This window comes from Cebidichthys violaceus, unplaced genomic scaffold (genome assembly GCF_023349555.1).
Source record: "Cebidichthys violaceus isolate CVI_PGR_0920_01 unplaced genomic scaffold, fCebVio1.0.p SCAF_16, whole genome shotgun sequence".
Lineage (NCBI taxonomy): Eukaryota > Metazoa > Chordata > Actinopteri > Perciformes > Stichaeidae > Cebidichthys > Cebidichthys violaceus.
In genome coordinates, this window is record NW_027176329.1 from 1,512,558 (window position 1) to 1,536,548 (window position 23,991).

The window sequence follows — 23,991 nt, forward strand, 5'->3', positions numbered from 1 at the left end:
GCATCCAATTCATAATTACAATGTAATATTACGCGTAAGGCAGTGCCCCTGCTGTTGTTTCACTTTCTCCTCCTCTTCCCTTCTATGAATATCAAATGCTCTCATGCTGAGCTCTGAAAGCTGCACAGCTCTTTCCCAGACAGTGTGTGTGTGTGTGTGTGTGTGTGTGTGTGTGTGTGTGTGTGTGTGTGTGTGTGTGTGTTTCGGAGGGTGGGGGATAGCACATTCCTCCTCTGGCTTTGACAGGGAAAGCCAGCGGCGGGACCTCTATTTTAAAAATACGCCTTGCATCCCTCTGGTCTGTTGTTGCCGCTGTCCGAGCAAGACAACCTCACAGCCTATTCAGCCGTCCTCTACAGGGTGGTACATGACATCTCTTATTCACGTCACATAAACTGCAGGAATCACAAAAGGCTATCTCGGATGCGGTGCGAGGCTGTACGCCAGAGCGTTGGCATGGCTGCGGTGTCGAAGAGAGATGAAGCCTGTGAGGCTGCGGCTGTGCCAGCGGCTCAGAAAAGGAAATCTGTCAAAAAAAAAAAAAAAAAAAAAAGCCGCTCACTCTAAAGATCCATTCTGTGTGGTTAAAGCCACTAAAACACAGTTCGGTGTATATGAAACGTTGTTTGTTGTCCGTGGCGCACTGCGCTGGGCCTGCCATTAGTGTTCCACGGGACGCAGACTTTCTTTCTTTTGATTTGAGACTTTTTTGTTCCCTCAGAGAGATGATTTGACAGACGTCTTCTTTTCAACCCATTACCACAGTCAAGAAGAAAGTGCCCCCCCCCCCCCCCCCCCCCCCCCACACACTAAGCAGTGTTTATTGAGTAAAGCACTAATTCAAAGAAACTGCCTGAAGCAGTAATATAAACAGATTATCCATTCAGCTCAGGACTGGGGGGCTCCTTTATCTACGAATCAGAATCGACAGACACGTAGTACACATTCTGCTGTTTGCTCTGCAGGCAACAAACAGATGCAAACACAAACAAATTCAATAATGTTTGAGGGCTAGATAATATCAATTTGTGGGAAACGGGCATGTTTAACTTTGTTAAAGTGGTGACTGACAGACAGAAAGGACTGCTGCTGTAGAGAGAACTCAATAAACGACGTTGTTAAAACCATCAGTGTTCACACATCCAGGTATTTTCCACCAGTAATCAAACCAGTTTGTTATAGTTATAGTTTTCATCTCTGACTGGATTACAAGACACCATCCACACAACAAAGTGACAACATAAATGCACTTCTATATTTGTGTTCAAATAAGGGTAGAAGACAGAACAATGCTAAAGTTTATCATGTTAGGCTTTTTCCAGATAACTGTCTAATTCACATGATCCAGATTTAAATATTGATTTCCATTTTGTAAAGCAAAACTGTCTCCTAAATATTAGGTTTAGAGTTTCATCAACAGAATGAAGACGTGTTTCTTGCCCATCGTTTTAGTACAGACGTGTTTCTCCTCACTCCTCACTTCAGTGCCAAACACAACATCCCGTGTGGTTTGATGGCTTTACTCGTCATCGCCTTGTGTTTTTGTCTGTTCCCTTTTTTACTTTGAAAGTCACTGGTGTGTGGTTGTACTTCCTGTCTGTTTTTGCCACACCTGTGTGTCATTAGTCCTTTGTGTATTTAGTCGTTGTGTTCCCCTCTACTTGTGTCAGCTCATCCTCTCACCTCGTGTTATGTAGTCCGGCCCGTTCTAGACAGTGGTTCAGTGACCCCGGTCCGTTTTTGGACTTCACTCTGTTCGTTTATTCACCATGAAATCATGTAACTCCACAGGTTCTTTTTAGCTCGTCAGTGTTCTCCGGGTCCAAACCTGCTCTTCCTGAACACTCAACCCAAACCGTGGCTTTTCCCTCGCCTTCACCAAAGCCCCTTAAACCACAGGGGGCTCAGGCTGTGAACCCTGGTCTCCAGTGGATCGGTCCTGCTCTTTGTGCGACGCGTCCTCATAATAACTAAATGACAGAATAGGTTGGTTTGCAACTAAGAACATGGTTCTGTTTGAAAAAAGAGTGCGTCTGTTATGTATGTAAGTCAAATGCATCGTGTGACGCACGTTAAAGTACATCAGTTGGTTCCAGGGATACTGACAGCGTGCTCCTGTGTGACTCAAAACAACAAAAGTATCTTTGTCATATTCATATGACATCATCAAATGTACTTACACTGTTTCTGTGAGTCTATATATCCACTGCTCTTTACTCCCACTGTTAGATGATCTAATTATATCCATATGCCACAAAGCTTACTTTCAATAATAATGGTGACTGCAGCTGCAAGTCCGCCATATTGTGAGACAGCGAGACATTAATAAGTGAACCTTACAGGATTCAGTCATACGACAGGAACGCCGCGGTGCGAGTCAAAACCCATTTGGCTGTGATTCAGTGGAAAATACCCGAATATCGAATCCGATTAAACTAATGAGGAACTTTATGAGGGAAAACATTCACGCTGCAAACATATAAACATTTTGTTTATAATTAATTTCTCAACCTGCTTCAACTTTTTAATGTACTTGATAGAAGTCAACATGTTGGTAATTATGTGTGCAGCAATAAAAAAATAAAAATAAAAAATCCATCACCGCAGCACAGATTTGACACAGGTACGCGCTTATTCTTCGGTCACGGCTCGCATTAGCATTCTTCATTAGGTATGGAAGTTATGGAAAATAAATCAATTCAACAGCATTCTCCACATTAGTAAGGTGCTTCTGCTGCCTGCTGTCTCATGGGAGCGAGTGAGATGATGGCTGCAAATTAATTTGTGACACTCTGAATTGATTTTCTAATCCCGCATGGTATTTGATAAATAACCCTTCACAAAACGAACACCTCAGACGATAAATACAGTTATTATCTCTTGGAGGGATAATTAGTGCTTCCTGCTAAGACGGAGCACCCTTGGTCCTCTGCTGCGCCGCTGCAACCCCGAACGTAACGCGACTAATACACGTTGCGTCATTGAACGATCCACAAACAACAGGAACATTACATTACTTCGGCTTCGGGCGACGCCGGGCCTCTGGCCGCAGGCGGCGCAACACGACAGACCTGAAAGCAGCGGCAGCTTTCCCAGAAGGGAGGGAAGTATTAGCGGTAATATTTGGCCAACTATGAAGTGTGGTTTAAAGTGAAGTTATTAAAGTCACCTTAGGGCACGTACTGAGTCGCTTCGGATGCTGACGTTTTCTCTGCTGCTATGAATTGACTTATTTATGATGCCATTTCCTCCTTAGTTTAATTGAGAAAGTGTTTGTTATTGTTTATTTGTTGGCACTGAGGGAATGAAGTAAAATGATCTTTAACGGTCCCACTATCTTCCCTAGTTTTGTGTAGTCCCTAAGTGGCGTTCAGGGACCACCGAGGGGTCTTTTAAGCATTTCAGCGGGGCATAAGCTGAAAATATGGGTCACATTAAAATCTAATTCAGATTAAGTACAAGAGTGAAACTCTATGAGTGTTAGCCATGCTAGTGGCGAGGCTCAAGGCATGGCAATGTTGGACATTGGTGGTCCCCATGAGGTGTTAAATGACTCTGATGATCCCACCAGCAGGTTGCTATTTGTGGTACATCTCTATGAAATATCTATACGGATATTTGTAATAACTTTGAGACCCGTCCTGCCGTCAGTGGGTCACAATGCTTTGGCTTCATGTGTTTTAGATCCTGTAAACTGAATCCGTCTTCTCTCACAGGAGACATTTTTCTGGTCAGAGGACCACGAGCGATAGTCTCTCCGAGAAGACGTTCACAGTGCGGCAGTTGGTTGTCCACACAAAGAGGGACAGATACAGATGTGTACAGCTTGAGAGAGAAGCTTCACACGCCTCGTTGCCAGGCGCTGCATGAATCAGGTGTGAATGAGTTCAGGAAGTTAGAGGAATTGTTGTTTGCTGCCCCCCCCCCCCCCCCCCCCCCCCACCCCCAGTGGAGTACACTGGCCCCCTTAAGAAGTAGCCGCACCAACAGGTCTCGTAGTGTTGTTCTCTCATTATTATCTCCCGTCTGTGTTATCTGTGCACCTGCAGCCCAAGCAGCGGCCCGCTTCCAGCTAGATGATCAAACTCTGCAGCAAGATGTCCTCAAATAGTCTCGGCGGGCTAATGTGATTTCATTTAGGGGTTTCTCGATATGAAAAGGTTTTGAGTGAAAGTATATGGACTTTGCACCATTTCAAAAATTCATAGGAAAAAAAATTCAATTTTGCCGGTTTCGACATGCTGAGATTTAGCATTTTCTATCCGCCTGCAAAATAATACTTATCATTCTGGTAAGGACTTTTGCCATAATGCCAAATTAGTGTGTCTGATGCCTCCCCATCACGGCCGACTATTCTTTCACTCTCTGTGTTCTGCAAAGTAGGAGGCAGAGAGGCTGTGAGGGGCTTTGTCCAAGTGGAATGGAGCCTCGCTGACAGTATGGCATTCACTCTAAATGTAAATGAGAGGGTTTTAGGAGTGCGGTGGTCAGGTAACATACGGCTACAGTAGAACGTGCTCCTTTAGTCAGGTCTCAAAGACAACAAATGGTGTTGCCGAGCAGGAGGCCCGCCGATTGCCATCGCACTCTAATGTCATACATAAAACCCGTGCAGTACGGACACGCATTCAACAAATACAAAGTACCTCACCCACACATTTGCAGATACACAAATACAAAGATACGATTGGCATAATCCTACACTCACAGAGTCAGCGGATTAAAACACAGCCGGATACTAGAGTAGTAGACTATAACAGCTGCTTGTTCCTGTTTTGGTGACTATTTCCTGTACTGCATCACACATACACATCACAACAGCCTTTTATCAGTTTTACATTTCCTTAATGGCTTGGTTGGTCGGACGGTTCGCTTTTTATCTTGACGTTTCTTGATTATTCACAAAAAACTAATTGAAATGACCCGGTGAATCCATTAGAGAGCTGCTCTCCCTTAAAATAATCGCACTTCAGGAAGCTCCAATTTTTGAGAGTTCAAGCACTCAGACAGAAACCTTGCAGTGTATTGAGTGAAATTCAAGAAATCGTGCATGATATTACATTTCAAAATAACTGGGAAGAATCGTAAAGACCCTCTGTGTACGGCATTTCCATTAATCTATGTGGGGAAAAAACACGTTTTCTAAAGAATCTATTTAAGGCTGGCTGTCTGTTTCTCAGATTCTCTGTAAGGCAGTACATCTGTTCAACAAGAGGCATTTTGATATTGATTTATGGAAAAATCAAGCTTACATAACATTGCACTACGACTCCAGGTAGAAAACAATGATTGTATCCATAAACTTTCTAGATATTGTTTTTGAGCTGGCGGTGAAGCTCTATAAAATTCAAATTATGTAATTTATTGTATTTCCGCCTTCAGTGCAGCTGAATAACATGAATAGTATAATAAATTGGGCCTCATGCAGAAACATTCTCTTCTAGTCTATGTTATAATAAGAAAACGTGACACAAGTCAACTCCAAGTGCACCAAACGTTCTGATCCATCCAGGTGTGCTCCAGCCCAGGTGTGCTGTGTGATCAATCCCATCAGCTGTAGTGATATCGAGGTGTCTGTTAAATGAACTTAAAGTAATAATGTGGTTTTCCAGAGCATCAGTACTGGCCTTACAGGAAAAACATAAAGCACTGAAGCAGTATGGAAGCCATTCAGAGTCTGAACACATGCAGCATCACCCAAGAGCTTAATTGGGCTTAATTGGGATCAATGGACCAATAGTATTTTCATAATTACTCTAAAACAGATTTAAATTTGATTATGTTATTTTATGAAATTGAAAACCAATGTTTCTTTGCGTTGGACAAACATAGTGTGTTAACTGTGAACACAATGTTTTTTGTTCCTAATCTTGCTAAGAGTGCCTTCGACCAATATCTGGTAAAAATAAGAAAACATTGGTGAATCCCCAAAATCAATGGGTACTAAGAAAATCAAAAACAAATGGTGGATATGAACAAAGATAAGAGGATATTTGTTCTCATGTCGCCTCCTGCATGAGGCCCGTTGTCTGCCGTCTCGGCCCGGCAGTAAGTCGGGTCGGGTCGGGTAGTTAGAGTTGTTCTTAACCTTTTCATTATCAGTCAAGTCTTTGGAGATGGAGCGTGTCGTCATCCTCGTGAGATCCTGACTCCGACAACACCTGCACTCTCGTGCTACTTGTAAGAAGTAATGTTGTAAAGACGGCAGCGCACACACACACACACCTGAAATACAGCTTCAATTATGGTATGGAATCATGTCTGCATTGTTCTCGTTGAGGCAGCTTTGTGAGCAGAAAATCATTTTTATAGATTCAGTGTGATGACACTGTACAAATGGAAAGTTTGCTCCCTAATGACGGATAAGCGACGTGAGTGTGTACTGTGTTCCTGCATTCACGCCATCTGCAATTTACCTTCAATAATCCCAGTTATGGTCGCAGAAATTTCTTGTTTTAGCTCCATCCATTCACTTATTTATCCAGAGTCTGTCACACAGCTGGGATTTTTACAAATACAACACATGCTGGACAGATCCCCAGTCCATCACAGGGTTCAAACATATCAGACGAGCATATTCACAGTCAAGACTAGGCTGTAGTTTGGAGTTTACGGGTCTAACTTGCTGGAGCCAGCCGGTGAGACGACCACCGAGCTTCATCTGGAACATCTGCAACGTCTCAGCTAAAAGTTTAAAAAACAAGGCTTGTTCTATTGCATCAGCTAATGTCTATTAAATCCAACATGCTGGTCTGGTTGGTTGGCTAGCTGGCACTCATTAAACTACGAGGTGGTGAATGCAGGGTAGTAATGCTAGCACACTTGTTAGCTGATATGGTAGCATGGTAAGCTCCGGCCAACCAGCCGTAATAACAATGTTATCTTGTAGAGCACACTGGCGGTTGGGTTTGACAGTGTTGTTAATGATACAGCGTTACAGCGGATACAGCTGTGGGTTAGTTGAATGTGTGGGACACATCCGTTCAGAACGCCTGGCTCCGAAATTTCAGATGAGGCCGGGCACACGGCTCAATGCCATTGTAGCAGACAACAAATGACAACAAAGGCACACGAGTTACTAATGATGACTCAGTTCTATTCAAGTGTCCCAATAAGTTATGACAGTGTGGCAGTGAGCCAGCCTGCACAATACCAGAACCCTGAATCCAAAGCAGCTAAAAGGAATCCAGTCATTTTTCATTTACACTCGTGCTTTTCCTGCTGTGACAAAAACATGTTTTCTATTTTTTTCTTCACTGGAAGAAATTGTTGCCCTCTCTCGGAAAAGCTGTATAGCTGCTATGACATTTAAAAAATACATAAAATGAAACTGTAAACTATACGTCTAATTGTTGATAATAAAGATTATGAATTTCAATAAAGGTGTTTGACGGGATTTTATATACTTTTGACTTATCTTCATGTATGATCTGCTGACAGAGTTGGTGTATCAGAGCAAGACTGATGATAGCTGGAGAATCTGTACGTGCTGCAAAAAAAAATGATGCATTCTGCGATGCAAACAAATGCTCAAAAAGCAGTGCAGGATGGTGGCGGGGGGGGAGAGGGGGGGGGGTGTTGGCAGGCAGGGGCACAACCTTAAACTGCAGGTGTTTCCTTGCAGGGGGGGGGAGGGCGGGGCGGCGGCATGGGGGGGGTAATGGAGGGGCTGAGCCAGGTAGGAGGCGGGCATGCGGAGCCGGCGGAGGAATGCTCCTGTGTGCCGACAAAAGGAGAGAATGGGTAGCAGAACACACACAGCACCTCCCTGGAGGCGAGCGGGGGGGTAGTGGGGGGTTGAGTGGCAGCAAACCAACTTGCAGTTGCCATCAGAGCACCACCTGCAGGAGAGAAACTTCCAGAAACACACACACAAAGTGTCCATGGGCGCACACACACACACACACACACACACACACACACACACACACACACATGTGTGGAGCATCCTCTGGGCAGCTTCTCTTCAGACTGACAATTTGTAGACCCCCCCCCCCCCCCCCCCCCTTCCTTCTTTGGACCATTGGAATGTAGAAGCATTTCAACTTGCAAGAGAGGACATTCATAGCACCTATTATGAAGAAAACAATTCCCTAACATAAACAGCATGTGGCTAATCTTTGAAGGCTCATATCAAAGTCCTTTGAGTATCAAATTCAAACACAAGCTTGTTGTGCCGTGCTGTCAAATGAATAATCTGTATTAGGTAGCTCTCCGAGACCAAAAAAAGAGAAAATAATTGCAAGGAATGGAGGAAATCAAGTTTGAATAAAACAGACCCTGAATATTACGGCCCAGCCGCCAGGAGAACATGTTGGCATTGTTTCTGCAAACCACAGATAAGTTGGATGTGGAAGTTTTTCTTTTTCTTCTATTGGATGTGGTCCTTTTTGCATTTACAACGAGCGACGCACAGAGCAAATGACGGAGCTGGAACATGGTACAGTTACGAGTCACAAAGTCCACGGGGGAAGGGTGGCAGAGCTGGTGGATGAGTCAAACAAACACAGGACTTTCACCCAGGAGACCGTTGTTCCTGTTGAGTTAACGCTTTGTACGCAACATTGTTTCACGACGCAAGAAAGTCCAAACACGGAGGTTGTGAGGTCACCTTGTTACGATTGTCACGTTACGATTGTTTCCTTATTATTTGAACACAAACAACGGTCCATTCTGTAACCTTGACCAAGACGTTTTGTTGCCTTAACATCATTAATTGTTTCACAATGTTTTCAACCTTCATTTCTGCAAGCGAGATACGTTAGGAAATGAAGACTTTTGGTTAAGAAACATCAACATTCATTGTCTGCCAACATGTTTTCTTACCGACTGGGTTGAATATGATGAACCTACAGTATAGCTCCGTCACATATTTGCTACCATGACGTACATTACCTCACAGTCCCGATTAGCACCGGGCTGTTTGTGTCGGTGTGCATGGGCAGAGTTCTTGTTGCGATGGAAAACAAAAGAGTCAAGTCCTCTGGGTGCCTCTGATGGGGAGGACGTTTAATCCAAATTTATGCAGCTCAGGTAGAGCTTCAGGTCAAGGACAGTGTGGGCTTGGATCTTGGAGCCATGTTGTAAACAGAGCAGCCACTTACCTGCCAATCACCGGCCCATTGCTGGAGGACTGGACACGGATCTGCAATATCCACAGTCAGCAGGCAAACAAGGTGTGTGTGTGTGTGTGTGTGTGTGTGTGTGTTTGTGGCTGTGTGTGTGTGTGTGTGTGTGTGTGTGTGTGTGTGTGTGTGTGTGTGTGTGTGTGTGCCGAGAGAGCTTTGCATCCAGAGTGCTTTTGACCTCCAGGGTGAGACAATTTGGAGTTCCTTCAAGCAGTATGAGTGGAGACGGCGTGGCAGACCTCGCTGGCCCCGTCCTCCTCTATCACACCGCCGGTTAGTCCTAATCAGAACCGACATATTGTCTGTCTGTCAGTTCATTTCGGCAGCCATGTTGGCTTCAAAGTTTTGCGCTATTGCCAGAAATTGCTTTCCGAGCTGTGGGATGAAGGACAAAAATAAGGGTTGCGGAACCTGAAAGTGCAACTGCAAATTGCCTTCCTGCGTCCTAACAGTCACAACGCTAAAACATAAAGCAGATGCAAAGAATGCAGCTCGCACAAAGGCAGCGACATTAAATTCAGCAGTCTCCCATGTTGAATCAAACTCAGACGGAGCTCCCTCTCCCTCGACCTCGCCGCCCGTCTGTCTCGGCCGGCCCCGATTGGTTGATGGGAGCCATTAAAATGTCCAAATGAGATTTGTCTTGCATTACGTTTCAGAGAGACAAGTGAAAATGACTAAGAATACAGTAAATAGAAAAGCGACCTAGATGTACATGCAATAAAGCCCGGAGCTAAGCAGGGGCTTTTCAATGATTTGGTGGGCGCTGGGCACCGCGCTTGATGATATTTGCATTTTTATTTTTGATTTAAACTCTCACAAACCTAATCATTTCATTTCTGCAAATGTGGGCCATTTGTAAGACTCCTACGTGATGAAGCTTTCCAGTCTCCCAAAGGCAGAGAATGGCAGATTAATGAAACAAGGTACTCCGGTGGTGTTTCACTGCCTTCCTTTTTTTTTTTGTTATGCAAATGCTGCTGCAGTGCAGCACGGAAAGCAAAATCTAGATGTGCAAAATGTTGTTTTTTTTTCCTGATGGTGTCAGTGAGCGAGGAAATTTGAGTTGCTGGTGTAAACACGCACACGCACACACACACACACACACACACACGCACACGCACACACACACACACACACACACACACACACACACACACACACACACACACACATAGGACACCCATCCATAGGTGCATGACAAACTGCCAGCTACTCAAACTTTTAAGCACGTTCATTAAAACGTAGACACATATTTTTTGTCAATTTCCGTCGGGGGGGATTAGTTGGGAAATTGTAATGGAATTTATTATAACCAGAAATAAAACATTCATCACAACGGCGATATCGCAACAAAGTTTCAAAGTTATGAGTGCCCTTCTTCACCGGAACAAAAACAATATGCAGTCATTTCTGTGATTTACTGGATCTAAAAATCAAATTGAGATTGCACATTCCACATAATAGATCTATTATCAGGACGCGCAGTTCCATTCTACTACAGCTGCAGTGCAGCTTTCATCTCGATGTGATTGCTCAATTGCATGTTTATCATCCATGACATTGGCGAAATGTTTCTTTCCCAGAGTCACCTCATAAAACCCTCATTTACAAAAGTTTAGCCGAGATTAGTCCATTAGCCAAATTACCTAGCCAAGCAGTTGATTTCCGAACGCAGTGTCTTCAATCTGCAGCACAGCGTGAGTCCTCGCTCTTAGAGGGAATGAGAGGGAGAGACGGGGGAAGAAGCTCGGGGGACGCGGGGCAAAGCGCTCGGTCCGCCGGAACAATCCGTGAGCTCTGCACGCATTATGTCAGCTCCCCTCACGAAAACCAGAGCGACTCCAGCCCCGACACACTCCTGCTCCTACTTAATTGAAGGATCAGGGATAAGGTAAGAGTTCTCTCCGAGTGTCCTTCACAGCCGGGGGTAAATATCAGAATGAAGCTGAGCGTATGCAGCGTGGATCCCTGTCCCCTCCATGATTAGCAGTCTGCTTCCTGACTGCCTGGCTGAAGTAAGAAGGGACTCTTGACAGCTTCTTTTTTTTTTTTTTTTTGAGGGCTCACTTGAGAAGACGCCGCCGTTTGGTTTCCCTCGCATTAGGTCAATAAGTCAGTCTTTTTGCAAAGGCACATTCACCGCATTGCATCAACTCTCAACGCCGTCTGCCCTTTTCTTACTTTTTCATTATCACTCAACGGCCGAGGGAGAGATTAAAAGGCATTAATTCAGAAGTACAATTACTCAATTTTCTTTCCCCAACTCTTTCTCACTCCCTGCTCTGCTTTTTCGGGACAGGCCTGGTGTCTAAACTAATGCTTGACCTCCTATTTGAATAAGTTAATGCAGTGGCCTGTTTGTGGGGAGAGAGAGGGGGGGGGGGGGGCCTGTATCAGTTCCATACAGTTGGCTCTGGGGAGAATATGATTCCTTTTCATCTGTCACTCTCAAGGTGTCATTCTCCACCCCAGGTTGTTATCGCCACGCAGGCCCTGACAGCTTCAAGCCGCTTCCTCGAGGGAAAAAAAAAAAAGAGGCAGAGAAAAAAAAACTAACCGTCGCAAAGCTCGACGATGAATGCATTCGGAAGGAGACGAAAATGACATATCGTCGCGCACAGACGTCGATTGATGCTGCATTAGGTGCTGTTCAAATAAACAGAGAGACCCAAAGCCCAGCGTTCATTCTGTGTTATTCGGGGGTGTTTGCTGGATTAGTGTGTAAGGTCTTGTTAATGCCCTTTGTAATGCCTATAATAGCACGTTGTTATGCATGAGCAGGCCAGCATAAACAAAGCCCTGCGTAGTTTTCCGGTATGCTGAGGCAAGATACGGCGTTTAGCTGCCACATGCAAGAGCAGTATGAGAGCACAGAACTGAGCTGACATTTCAATGCCAAGACTAGAATGTGTTGGGGAATAATAATGCACTGATTATGTATAGCTAATGACTATAGCTAATTTAATTCAAAAGGGCACACAGATTTTATAAGATCACAGTCACAATATGCAAATCTTTAAAACGGCAATAACTGATTTCTTCCGGCCATTTGTTTGTGTTAGCAACAGTTGTCGATTAACACATTCAGAAGATTCAGAAGACACTTATTTGGAGTCACACGTTCTCACTCCCAACTCGTCAAATCCTGATACTTGGTCGGTGGCCCTACGCTTCAACATGTGGCCCTCCAGGGACCCGTTTAGAGTCGGTTCTGGACGTGTCTTAGTCAAGGCACCGTGTCCTTTTAAAATGAACCTCCAATGTAGGTTCACTTAGTTTTTAGGTTCACTTGGTGAGGTTTAGGCACCAGAACTTCTTGGTTTGGTTCATGAAATGATCCAGGTTTGGGTTAGAAGAAGTATGCTTGAAGTAATAGTAAAGTAACGTTTTGTTTTTTCCCGGTACACAAACACCGGTCGCCTGCATGAAAGTCCCATGTTTGTTTGTCCCAACCAGTGACCCAAACGTCCTCCTCAAGTGGAACGTTCTCACTCTTTACACTATGTCAGTGGCTCCGTCCAATGATGAAGCAAATGAGTTTCGGCTGAAAGCCCGGTGCGTCTCATACAGATGTTTGTGGGTCCCTCGGGTTCTGTATTTGACAAGTTGGGAATGAGAACCGGTGGAACATTCACTCCGCTTTTAGCTGGCTTTAGGTGCTAAATACTCCGGCATGCTTGCTCTTAGAGCAGCGAGAGTGAACAGGAACGATCAGAGTGAAGGAAAAGTTGTGGGTTGATAGTCCTCTGTGGGTTTATCGCTCCGTTTGACCCACCGTCACTGTAGAACATCGATTATAGCTGCTTTGGATGCCACTGTGCCTGGTTTGGAATGACAATGTAAAGACACGATATGTGTACGAGGCCAACCAGAAGTGAGCCACACTAGAGATCGTTTTCATTGGTAAAATGTCGTCTCATCGAGCATGTGGGAACATTTCTTATTCACAAAGTCCAGCTCATGTGCCGCAAGGGCTGCGCTGATCAGAGTGCGAAGTATCAATCACCCGGGGGAATCCTGTGAATTAATTCCAGCACACTAAATATGCAACACATTGCATTTATTATTGATAGCTACAGTCAACTAATGTAAGCTACCTGGGATGTAACAGAAGTCTGTTTTCCTGGGGAGAGTGGCCTGAAAATACATTTATCATTCCTCTAATCATTGAGGTGAACAAAGTGTGTCCCCTTGTACTATCTGATAATAATTAGATAGTACGCCTCTGCACAGTGGTATTAATTAGTCATTCATTTTCAAGCCTCGTTTTTGTACATATCAATGAGGCTCTTATACATCTGGATCCCACAGCGTGACTGTAACCTTCCTCAGAGCAGTGCAGCCATGGTTACAGTGGTGATGTAGCCGGTTTAACTGTCGGAGCACAGAGACAGTAACGGTTGTTGCATTTCATCTTCCTTTCAATATTTAAGGGATCCTCCAAATTCTGTCAATTGTTGTTGTTTTTTGGGTTGTTTTTTTTTTTACTTTCCACATCTGCCCTCATGTGTTTGGAAAGAAGAAGATGTTTGTGGACATGTTGCTCTGTTCTAGATGGATAAAAGAAGCCGGCTAATGACAGCAGTTTGCCAATGTTGTGGTGTACCTGCTGAAGACAAATGCCCCAGATCCCAGTATGTTGGCTACAATTCATTCCACCTCGATTGAAGCCACGTTGTAGAAGAAATCGCTGTTTCATTCCCATAAAATTCCACTTTGGTCCAGACTGAAATTCCTCGACAACTATTGGAGGAATTGTGGGAACATTCATTGTCCTCGGCGGAGTGAGGAATACTCTCTTTACGCACGGATCTCTCTTTGGGGCTTTTGCTCTCATCAGCTGATTGTAGGCATTAACCAACCAAATTCTGCCACGGTTTCCCTGAGCCAATCAAATCAAAATCTTACAATTGTGCTCCTCTCTGCTGCTGTCGGTTGTCATTTCAGTACGAACCGATGCGACCCTCTTCACTGTTCATCTTAGCATGCATCAGAGTGAAACACATGATTGTTTCACTCTGATGAAGTCTCTCCTGATTGAACTGACTTTGAGGATCCCCTGACTTCTTCCATAGCTCCGCCACGAGGTTATTTGTTTTTCAGTGATGTCTCTGGATATAAAATATGAAAGATAAATCCCTATAACTTTGGACGGCCTCGGTCGTCCCCTGACCTTTTCATCTAGCGGCATCACCAGGTGAACACGTCAAGCTGTCCGATACTTTGATTGACCTGTTGTCTGTGCAATAAGCGTTACAGTTCACACACAGCTGCTAGCGCGGCAACAGACGATCCTTCTGTTGCTGCTGAAATATTACAAAAATAAAACACTGAAACAACAAATGAATAAAATGTTTTGATTCCGACCAAATAACTGCATTTACATGTTTGAGAATATCCTTTCTCTGCAGAACATTTACTGAAACGATATGACGTTCACACCTGATCATGACATCGTTTCACCGTCTCATATTATCCACTGCTCCGACGAGAGACTGCCTTCTTCTTCAGCAGAGAACCCCCCACCACACACCACCCCCCCCTGCCCTCCCTGACACTTCCAGTCCTTCTTCACATCTCTCGAGGAGAAGAAAAACAGAAACACACAGTGACGCGAGAAATCCCCTGACACCCAGAGATTGTAATAATCTCTTCTCTTCTTTACATTCTTCGATTCCTAATGCGTCCACACAAAAACAAATTTATGGTAATCCCCTCCCGTCGCGTATCCATTGCTGTTGTCAAATCCACATGAGGGGCAGCCAAACATGCCTTTTCTCCCCCATTCTGTATCGGTGAGCACGCAGGCACAACAGCATTGTGCTCCGTAATAATTACTTCAAGCACACTTTCATTCACGTACTTCAGCAGTCCCTACTTAGATTCCGGATTACCGTATCACTGCAGCGATTTTGAAGTTCACCTACAGTAATTCAGAACTCCCGGGTCCAAGATGAACACATGCTAATCTGCTTTGATGTGCTGGGGATGTATGTACATATGTACGGCTCACGCGTTGGACTACGGTCTTATCACAGTCGGAAGCTGGTAGAATCAGCATATGTGAGGAGGGCTGTGTGTTATTAATGGAGCGACGCGGCTGTTGGCTTGGCAGATTATGATTACAAGCTCAATGTGTTCCTCTCAACCAACCGCTGCCAGCCTGCTTGTATGTGCACGTGTGTTTGTGTGTGTGTGTGTGTGTGTGTGTGTGTGTGTGTGTGTGTGTGTGTGTGTGTGTGTGACTGTGGCAGTGACATAACTCCCTGTAAAGTGATACATGACATGTTTACACTTTTGGTTTTTGGTTTTCGATCAAACAAATGAGATGTTTCAATTCATTAGTAAGTTTTAAAAGCTCTTGGGTTTTGGACAATGGTTTTTGTGCTAAGCTAACGTGCTGCTAGCAGGGAATCTCCGTTGTTTCAAAGTAGTAAACGAAAGCGTTGGCTAATTATGCATGGTGACGTCATTGGACGTTCCCGGTGCAACCGAGAACGCTATGCGCTTTACGAAACTTCTCTCTTGTGCAACCGATCTAATAACTCAACGTCTCCTCAAACAACGGTTCGTCCGTGAAAAGATTTTTGTGCGTTTTCCTACGAAAGCCTGCAACACGTGTCAATTCCCGCTCTTTACATGCATACGGTCTTTTCAAAATAAACTTCCGTCTTCACAGGAAAGCCAGTTAGATTTAGGCAACAAAACCGCTTGATTATTTTAAGGAATAGATCATCGTTTGTGTTGAGTTACTGAACATCAACATTAACTTCTCGTCTCAGGGAGCAAACTGCGGTCTCCTGGCTGAAAGATCGCTGTTTTTTGGACCCATCTGCCTCCCCTACTGTCCACCCTTTTTGTGATTTAGCGGTCTTTATATGTCCTCATTCAAAATTATGTGGAAAACATACAAAACATTTTCAGGGGACATCAAGGAATTATGGCACATTATTGTTCATAGGCATTGCTAAGAACGCTGGATAAGACCAGCCTGATATAACTGAGTGGCGGAGCGTTCCATGAAGCGGTGACGTCACGAGTTGATGTCCATCTTGGATGCGGCTGAGATGGAGACCAGCGGGTCCCTCCACCTGAACCATTGAGAGATGAGTCTTCATCCTTCTTCCTTCTGCTCAGTCCCTTGCATTCTAAAATCATTCTTCTCCGCCGCTAGCTTACGCGGTCAAATCCATTAGTTCACTCACTGTATTGTTGCAGTGCCACCCGGTGGTTGTTGTGTGCGCACTGCAGCAGCTGCTGCTGAAATCGGCCGGATAAAAGCCGCAAATATTTCCCAAAACGTCACACTATTCTGTCAATGCAGCGTCTGGTTGAATACGATTGAGCACATTTGCATGTAAGCCGTGCGCGTGGAAGTTGAAGGTGCACGCTGCCAGTCACGGCACGGTGGCGGCTTTCATATATATATACGGCCGAGCCGTGCGCGGTTTGGCCGCAGACGCCTCTGCTAATGGGTTTCATGTGAGCGGCCCTGCTGCTGCTCTCTAAAGGTAATATGTCACAGTCCAATTCCCCGCCGGCCGTGCGGTCTGTCTCACCAGCGTCCAGCCCCACTCCATCAAGTCGTCCCTCTGCACTGACTAGCCTCTGGGGGAGACGCCTGCCCAGCAGTGTCTAGAAGTCTTTAGGTAATGCTAGATAGAGATGCAGGACTGCAGTGGCTGTGAGGCCGTCATGGTGCGCATACAGCAAGCGTGTGTATGTGGTCAAAAAGACCCACTTCCTGCAAACTGCTCTTTCTAGAAGAAAAGCATTTTGCCTTGATTCTGTAAAAGAAGGAGACAGATCTAATGGGTCATTATTGTAAGGGCTCACATTCAAGATCATTTGCTTTTTTTTCATTTTCAGTAGCTGGAGGCGTCTGTGTATCTGAATGTCATAATTAATCACTCTGATTTGGGATCACTGACATTTGGAAGTTCACCACCAAGCCCAGATGCTCTGACACTGATTCAGTGTGATTCAGTCTGATTCCTCGGTTCCCCAGCGTCTTGTCCACATGAGATGGTAGCGTGAGCTGTAAAGTGAAGGTATGATTGGAGCTAACCGTAAATCCCTTATGGGTACAATATGGGGAGTCTCATTTGACTTACTTGAGCAGATGAACACACAGCGTCTTTAAAGGAATGCTATGGATTGAAAACCAACCCCCAGGTTAGTTTGAATTCTCTGGAAGGCAATACAAAAGAATATGTTTTAACACTGACCTGCTGTACTTGCTGTAGTTGTGTTTCCCTGCAGTGATGGATTCTCTGCGACGCCGTTGTTTTTAATTCTAACAGTGTGCGGTGCGCTCGTGCTTGCTGTGCTGTTGGACCTCCTTTTAGCAACGTAGCTGTGTGCCAAGAGCCCAGCAACTACTTAAGGGAGTTAAATGTTATCATAACTGATAGGAATGATGGCCGCAACTACTGAAAATAAAAAAAAGAAACAAGTTGCAATAACTTTCCAGGAACAGACAGTAGTGCCCTGCAAATCCCTGCAGCCTCGCAGTGGAACAGCAGTGAGCCATAAATGAAGTCTCCTTTTCTCGTATACTGGCAGTCAATGAAAACTCTACGGTGTGTATTTGTCAGTTTAGTTTGCAATTCCGAAACTTGCAGACACAAACCTTCTCGTGTTTGATGCTGCTCCTCCTGACTTCTCACACAGGCTACATTTAAAGCGGGCGATAACCTCAAGCTAACAAACCGGTGTGCATGCACAGGTGCTGTAAATAATTCAAGTGGAAAATGAACCGTTAGTGTGTTGGCCGTCGCCGTACTGTTCGCTGTGAAGGCCGGGAGCCTTTCGAGGAGATTCTGATGTTGTTCTGATGTGTTTGAGTCCGACTGTTAATAAAAGACAGACGAGAAGATTTCCAACAAACCGAAGTTAGCCTTGCACTAACGTGCGCCATGAAGCGCCATTGTTCTCGCAAACCGCTCCGTCAGAGAGGGCGACGTAGACACTAATGGTCAAAACTTACACAATAATACCCAGGGTGAAAAATGCTGTGATTTCCCTTTAAAACCTCTGAATGAGGTTCTCTCCTTTAGGGATTAAGACGCTGACCATGAGCTGCAACATCCTCGCTTTGGAATCCACCCGCACACATTTGTTGCTCTCTCCCCCTCATTCCCCGTCATCTCTCTGTTATCGCTCTCTAGAAAAGGCTTAAAATGCCCAAACATAATAATAAGAAGAAGAAATATCAGCTACTCGCCTTTAACAAACAATTCACTCCATTTTCTTTTCTGAACTAAAACTGAAACCATCTTCCGATCGCACGTCAGCCGCAATTTGAGTGACGCTGAGCGTCATCTCTTCTTTTTGTGCTCCTGAAAAGCTCATCCTGGCATTCATCATCCTGGAAATCAGTGTGTCAGCGCGCCAGCTGATGTGCCGGAAACAAAAGCAGATGCCCGGTCGGTGCTTTTGTACCCGACACCTTTTATCTGTCGTTATCGGTTGGCGTTGGCCAACACCCCCTCGCTCTCCCCTCTTCCTCTCAGTAGAAGAAGTAGATCGGATTGATTCTTCTTTCTGTTTCCGTGTGGAGTGTCGAAGGGCGGCGAATCCCTCGCAGTTCAGGCGAGGCCGAGCGAGTAGCAGAGCAAGAGAGAGAGAGAGAGAGAGAGAGAGAGAGAGAGAGAGAGAGAGAGAGGTCACCGATATGATTATCCCACAAGTGTCAATACGAAAAGGGAGACGCAAGGAAGGTCCCCGCTGAGCCGGAAAACGAATGTCTCTGACCTCGTCCAACCTGCGGAAGCATCTCCACTTGCTAATTAAGATCGAGTGGAAGAAAGTCATCAGCGCACGGGGCCGGCCATCTTCGCTGGAGCTAATCAAGCGCACTTCACTTCACCGCCCTTCCTTTGATCATCAAAACAGTACGCCCAGGACGGGAACAGGGACGGGGTGACGCAGTTTGGCATTGTTTGATACTCATGCAGCATTCACCATAACTCCCACTGCATTGAGTCGCATGCTTGTGCCGTGTGCTCGTTTCATCCACATGGTAAGGGAATGATGTCGCAATAATAGGCTCGTTATTCCCAATTAAACTCTCCAACATCCATCATAAACTGCCACTGTAAACCAAGCACGGGGCCATTATTGGCTCCCATTAATACTGTATATACAAGCAGATGGCGCTGGAGTGGAGACTGTGTATATGTGTGTGTGTGTGTGTGTGTGTGTGTGTGTGTGTGTGTGTGTGTGTGTGTGTGTGTGTGAGGCAGCATAATCCGGCTCCATATCTGTTTCAATATTCCAGAAGTTTGCGAAGCCAAGAATTTAGATTTACGACACAGATGCACATAAAGCGCGTCGGGCAAACGGAAGCACGCAGACACGCACGCACATTATGACATGCGTCACGCAATTAGCTCAGCAAATAGCCTGACAGGTCTCTCTCCCATTGGTCGGGGAGGCGCAAAATCCCCGCCTGAAACCCCGTACAACGCCGCCGCCGCCGCCGCCTCGCTTTTGACACCTTTTAGAAGCTCTCGGCGGGTGTCTTGCTTTCACCTCTGCAGATGTGTAATCACACTTCCAGCGCCACAGAGTGCACCGCCGCAGACCAGAGACAGCGGCCGGCCTTATCAGAGGGAGAAACACGGATGACCCGGATCACATGAACCCAGTGATCCCGCAGGAAGGCGATCCCTCCCTACAGTGCGCCGTATGAGTAATGGGGATGTTTGAGGTTTGGATCTGATTATCATATCCGTGCCTGCCTCCCCCCCCCCCCCACGCCGACAGAGAGAAAAAAAAGTTAAAATAACATCTCTAGCTGTAAGATGACAGCTAGAAGCGGCGAGGTGCCCGAGGCAGCCACCCGTCTGCTCCCTTTCGTTCGCCTCTCTGAAGGTCAATCCTCAGCCGCCCTCCACGTGGCTGCAGTCCTGTTTACCTCTCTCTGAAAGCCAATTACATCGCCGCGGCGCTATGCCAGTCGAAGCTGTTACAGTCCCGCACACAGACACGGGCGCATCGCATCGCGCACGCCCTCCCACACACACAGACAAACACCTGCAGCGGCAGCTCTTCTTGGCTGCGGTAGAAAGGCAGGGATAATGCCTCCTGACCTGTCTGTGGTGAGGATATATCGACGTGCGCACACGCAGCGATTATTTACAGCTCGGGCGCATCACGAGGCAAGCTAGTGAGTGCATGAAAAACGATGGTTTGTTTACCGTGGGGTTTTATATTGGGTGGAATGCGAGATGATTATAAACCTGTCTTCATTATCTGAAAAATGGAGAGGCCTTGCTAATGTTTGCTGATTTATTCTATAACCTCGAGGGTTTAGGTCTTGATTTATGCTACTCAATGACAGCTTGTGTAATCATACAAGTGTTGGTAAAATAGTGATGGATGGCAGGTTGTTGTCCTCTGCAGTACTTGGCTTTTACCTATTACACTGAATGATGGCAGCCTTAAGTATGATCATGTAAGGGTGGGAAATCTTCTCGAGGTCTATCTCTCTCAGACGGCGCCTCTTTGAATTGTTATCATAATTCGCAGCATTTAAAACGAGATTGAATCGGCCGTGTTCGGTTATCGCCTATGTGGTAATGGCCAAAAGACAGATATATATCAGAAAAAAAATGTGCACGCCCCTCCTGCTCTGTCCACGTTCTTCTCTGCCATCCGAGGATGATATAGTGCCAGGCTGCCAGATGAGCACCTGCAAAGATTCCACTGCACACGTTCTTTTTATGTCTCTGCAGCATACCTACCGCTCCCCCATCCGCTCCATCATAACTTCCAGGGATTTAGCGAAGATGTAAACAAATGCGAATTCACTTTTTTCGGACTTCTGAATATTTAATGCAACTCCCCCGCACACACCAACCCCGTGTGCACGAACGCGTCAAGAAAATGTGTACATTCCCTGATCCAGCGATCCAGCAGAAGTAGGGCAGCAGATGAGTGTGAGTGTTCAAACCAGATGACCGCCATCTGCTGTGTTGTGCTGTTGCTGTTGCTGCGCACCAGAGATATTTGCAGGAGCACAAAGAAAATGGTTTTGTTTGTGTACATGAACACTGAGCATTGTTTTGTTTGCATGCTTCTGTCATCAAGCCTCAGGTAACCTTGGATGGAAGCGGCGATGAGCCCCAACGAGAGGATGAGTATGTTCACTATATGCAGACAGAGTGTGATGATATAACTGAGGTAAAAATGAACAAATGAAGCAGCTGTGCTAGCTTTACCAGGTCATTAGGGCACTTCAATATATATATATGTCTATATCTATATATCTATATAGATATATATCTATATATCTATATAGATATATATCTATATCTATATAGATATCTATATCTATATAGATATATATAGATATAGATATAGATATGACCAAGTGATTCCAAGGCGGTGGAGAGCCCCTGTGTGTAAATGCCAGTGTAAACAGGTCTTGCTCTACCTACTGACAAAAGGAGAGAAAGAGCCCCGGGGTGGAGCAGAGACGGCGGGCTCCATCTGGCGCCCGGGCAGCCAATGAAAAGAATAGAGAACGGCGGGAGCCAGGAAGAAGGGGGGACCATCATGAAAAAGCTCCAGTTGGATTTGTCGTCCAGGTCATTGGCAGCGGCTGTAACGTGACTAACGAGGCAGGTGGCTGAACAGGAAGGAAAATGTATGATCAGCAGCATCGACTCTTCTCGACGGTGTTGCTTTATTTTATTTTTTTTTACTGCCGGTGTTCTTTGATGCTCCACAAGATAAAATAACTAAATCGAGGGGGGGTGGGTGGGGGACTGGAACTAGGTATCTGGTAAACAATTAGGGCTCCTGTGCAGCGCTCGGGCTCGTTCGCTCCTTAAAAATGACTACCCTGTAGCTACGTCCTCCCATGGGGAGACAGAGTGTAGCGTGTGCTCCACGCTCCCGAAGCATTATGGGAGAGGAAATGATGGTGAGCAGGGAGCCATCTGCTTTGCCACTTGCCACGTCTGCCCGTGCCAATAGCACCTCCTTCCCTCTGGTTCTCAGGTGGGGAGTGGAGTGGATTTACACTGTACACACACACACACACACACACAGACACAAAAAAAAATCCTCCAACTTGAAATTGCCAGATGTGTAGAGCGAGAATGTAACTGCAGAGGAATATCACATTTTTTCTTCCATCGCGGTTCACACTTTTTGGCTCATTTTCTCTGCTGTATTATTCCCGGCTATGATAATCGACAACTGGGGGTGACATGGATTCATGGCGATGCTGGCCACAGATGGACAGCCTCTCATTGATAAGGATTGCCAACAGACAGACAGTTTCTTTTTCTTTTTTGTCCCGTTAACCACCGGTCTGTTTTCATTTCATCAGAGCAGGAGAGCAGCAGAGATAGGCCCCAGTGTCCTTGACAGTGGTGACACTGAAGAGATGGATGTACAGCCGGTCAAAGGAAAGTCATTTATTTCCGTTGACCCACTCGGTCAAGTGGATTGAAGCTGAGCCTTTTGATTTGGCTTTTACTTTGCCTTTTTCCCCCTGCAGAGTCCACACTGCTCCCCGCAATTACTGCAAACAGAGAAGGTGATGGGTCTGAGATTCTGTCCAGATAAAGGAGTCAGGACCCTATCTCTCCTGTTGACACCATTAAGCCATCACTGAGACCAAGCTGGTGTGGGGGGGGGGGGGGGGGGGAGGGGGCGCACTGAGGGACTGTCAGTCAAAGCTTACCACCCAGCTCTTGTTTAAAACCATCTGCCACTGAACTCCCACCGGCCTCTTTGTATCCAATCCCAAAACCAGCAGCGGAGGGTTGATGGACTCAGTCGTCGGGAGGCATATTCACCACTTACTGTCTTATCAAATGCGAGCAAGGGACTGCAGAAGCGTACATATTCTTGGATGGAGGTAGTAGGTGGAAAGCGCTTAAGGGTTATTTGTCATGCCAGGCGGCACTGACTGCCAGTGCCGGAATAGAAAGCCGTTCCAAGTGGCGTTCGTCTGACTGAGAGAGCTGAAACAACTGCAATCCAGCTGTCACGCTTTGAAAGTATATATACGGATGGAGGAGCACGGTTAAAAAAAAAAAAAAGGGTGCGGTTAATTTTGAGGCTCAGAAGCATGAAGGAGGTTTTTTTTTGCTTTTTTTTAAAACCGTTGCAGGCTAGAAAGTGTTGTGCAATTTAGTCACTCCAGAGCCAGTTCAACTCTAATCCAACGTCAGTGTCAGACAGCACACCTAAATCTCTTCATGGTGGGACTTATCGAACAATAACAGACGCTTTACAGATCCATTTATAGCTGTGAGAGATGAATATTGTGTTGTGACTTCAGGGATGTTGCGGCACACGTGTCAACTTGTTGTAATACCCTAATATTTGATCTATTGCATAAATGTATGAGGAGTTGTCACCGGCGTTTTATTTCCGCATTTTGCTCAAACGTTTGTGAGGAGATTATGTCGGAAATTGAATCACCGATTACACTTGAATTCATCTAATTCCACCTCAGGTGACAATTCCGGTCTGAAAAACCGACTAAAACAATCTCGCACAACGTGCTAAGACAGCTGTCTCAAATCAAAGCGAAACGCCCACCTCTGCTTTTCACATGGAATCATCTCACGGAATAATTCTTTTCTATTTGAAGTCGTATAACAACTATGTTCCGTATAGAGAGTTGTCAGATTCAAAGAAACGGAAGTGACATTAAAAAAAGTCTGTTTTTCATATCGGTATATTGTTATGGACAGTCATGGAATGTCCATAACAATTTCTCTGTTCAACAAAAGTATCAAGTTTGTGCATTTTACTTTTTTGGAAAAAGAGAAACACCATCTGCAGTGTTAAATGAATGTCAATGTTCTAGAATATACCATGCATAAAGCTG